This window comes from Palaemon carinicauda, chromosome 15, assembly GCF_036898095.1.
Source record: "Palaemon carinicauda isolate YSFRI2023 chromosome 15, ASM3689809v2, whole genome shotgun sequence".
NCBI lineage: Eukaryota > Metazoa > Arthropoda > Malacostraca > Decapoda > Palaemonidae > Palaemon > Palaemon carinicauda.
The window spans coordinates 100383225-100386321 of record NC_090739.1 but is presented as its reverse complement, the minus strand read 5'-3'; the positions used below and the strand labels follow the sequence as shown (position 1 = coordinate 100386321).

Sequence of the window (3097 nt, the reverse complement as noted above, 5' to 3'; positions counted from 1 at the left end):
TTCGAAACTGAACCATAGCTTATATAATTGATATGGTTACGAACCTACTGCTAGACTTCAAGCAGCTAGGACAACATGGCTGACCAGTGCTTGATATGCTGTGAAACTGTCCGTCCCCGTCAGGTAAGAAGATTTACCTTTAAAGTAAATAAATAGTACTCCAATGACATATATTTTAATTTGTATAGAATTTTGGCATTATGCCAGTCACTGGGGTACTAAGGCCATTCAGCGCTGAAATAGAAATTGACAGTAAAAGGTTTGAAAGACTTAACAGGAGGAAAACCTCGCAGTTGCACTCTGAGACAATTGTTAGGTGTTTGTGGACAGTAAGAAGGAAATGTCATATATTAACTTTGTACTCACAATGTCATGTGTAACGTGTTCTTTACATATGACAGGAAGCACTGCAATGTGATGGATGTAGCTACTGGCAGCATCGGACCTGTGGAAGTGGGATCACCCGGGAGCAATACAGGGCTGCTGTTAAAGAAGGTTATATTGACTGGATGTGTCACATGTGTATTCAAGAAAATCAGAGTCCGAGGGAAACTTGTGTAGTTTCGAGCGCAAACACGGAATATTTTGAGGATGCAGTGGCAATGAGTAATGTGAATACCGAGAGTCTAGATTCATTTGAAGGTGGAGTGTCAAATATCAGTGGTGCTTCTTCAATTGAGGATCCTACGCCAATGGTAATGTCTCCCTCAAGGGAGACAGTAACATATGAAAAGATTGAATCATCTTCACAAAGAGGAAATTCGAAACTTATTGACAGCACCGGCTACTCTTACACACTAAAAAGAAAAAATAACGTGAGTATTCATTGGCGGTGTGTGGTTAAAAACAAAAAAATCTCATGCATGGCGGCAGTAAAAGAAGTGGGTAACACTTTTATTAGAGGGCATGCTGAACACTGCCATCCACCTGAGACCAGCTGTGCTGTAAAAAGTAAGGTATGAACACTCGTGAAGCAAAAGGCAATGGAAGACGTCTTTCGGCCTTCTTCTGATATTGTTGACGAGGTACTTCGAGAGCAAGTAAATCATACCATTCCTGTTTCATGTCTACCGGCTCCATTTAATCTTGCTAGGCAGGGAAATCGTAAACGGAAGGCAAATCGACCCCGAGAACCGCAAGACCTCGATTTCGAAATTAGCGATGCCCACATTCCTGAACACTTTTTGCAACGGGACATTACTGTCAGAGAAAGACGGCATTTGATATTTGCCACAGATGATCAACTTAAGTTACTATCTAAAGCGAAGCAGTGGTATGCTGATGCTACTTTTAAAATAGTACGCAAACCATTTACACAACTGTTCAGCATCCATGCATTTGTGAAATATGATGGGCAATTGAAGCAAGTTCCCCTTTTGTTTGCGCTTATGTCAGGAAAAAGGCGCAGAGACTACAAAAAAGTTCTTTGTGAAATAAGAGAACTGATAGGTGGGCATGCCCTTAAATTTGAAGAAGTTTTAATTGACTTTGAAGGCAGTGTATGGCGTGCTATTCCCGACATTTTACCAAATGTTACGATCCAGGGTTGTGCTTTCCACTGGGGCCAGGCTGTATGGAGGAAAGTGCAAGAATTAGGCCTTCAAAGTTCTTACACAAACACTTACAGTTTTTAAGGCAGTTGTTGTCGCTCCCATATATGCCACAGGAACATATAGAAGAGCTTTTTATCAGGTTTTATAGGAAAGCTGCAGGGGTGAATGAACTCATAAGCCTTTTAAATTACGTGAAAAAGACGTGGATCAATTCTGCAATATGGCCTCCTCACACGTGGTGCGTCTTCGGTCGGAGCATCAGAACAAATAATGATGTTGAGGGATGGCATAACAGAATAAACTTAAAGGCAAGGAAAGGAAACTTAAATTTTTATTTACTTTTAAAGCTCCTACATGATGAGGCAAACATAGTTAATTTACAGGTGCGGCTGCTGTCAGAAGGGAAGGTTTTGAGAAAGCAGCAACATAAGTATAATAAACATCACGGCCAACTTGTAAAACTATGGGACGAATATAATAATAATGAAAGATCGGCCAGACAATTACTGAAGGCAGTTTCTCATCATATTGCTGTCTATGTTTCGTAATATGTACATTATTATTTTTAGAAGCTTTTAGCAATGTGCTTTACTTTTTATTATGATATTATTTAACAAAGACTACTCTTTCTATTTTCAAACTGTTTTTACTTACCTCAGATTTATTTAGCAATGTGTTCTACTTTTTATCATTATATTATTTATAAAGACTATTCTTTCTATTTTCAAACTGTTTTTACTTACCTCGGAGATTTATTTACAAAGTTACTTGTCAAGAGATAAACGAGACTTTTCTCAGGTCTGATCTCGAAATAGAACAAAACATAATAAAAGAAAATAACACACAATATAATGATATAAAATAGCTTTAATAAGATAAATTTGGATGTGGGCCGAGTTGGTATATAGAGGGCCGAGCTGGTAGTGGGCCGAGATGGCAATGGACCGAGTTGGTAGTCACAATGGGCCGGCTTGGCGATGGGACGAGTTGGCGATGGGACAAGTTGGACTACAGTCATTCTTTAGTGCCACGGTCCAGCACTCAGATTCTATCAAAATAGGTGCCATTGCACTTACATGTAATATATATATATATATATATATATATATATATATATATATATATATATATATATATATATATATATATATATATATATGCAAGTATATCGGCTATTGATTTATTCCATGGAAAGCGGAGTTTCAAAATGGATAATAGTACCAGAGTTATGATATACATGTTTATTACTGAGCTTTCGGAAAATCTATTTCCATCATCAGAGCCTAAAAATAGGATACATTGTATACGTTAAAACATAGTTTGATAAATATTTAAAACGGAAATTGAAAATGAACACACAAACTAAATGAAATGAAATAAAATAAGAAATAAACTAAAACTATAAAACCAATCTAAATACTCAATAAAAGATCAAAGCGCCAGCGCTGTAAACTCACGTAAATTAAAATCAAACATAAGTTAGTTCATACGTTGCACGGCCCAGGTTTGGTTTAAGTTGGTGTTGAAATATTGCCTCCATTATC

At 37.3% G+C, this 3097-nt stretch overlaps 1 pseudogene; it reads left to right on the top strand.

The window, feature by feature from the left end:
• The first annotated feature begins 509 nt into the window (after window positions 1-509).
• LOC137654348 (uncharacterized) lies at window positions 510-2101 on the top strand (annotated as a pseudogene).
• Window positions 2102-3097: the final 996 nt, after the last annotated feature.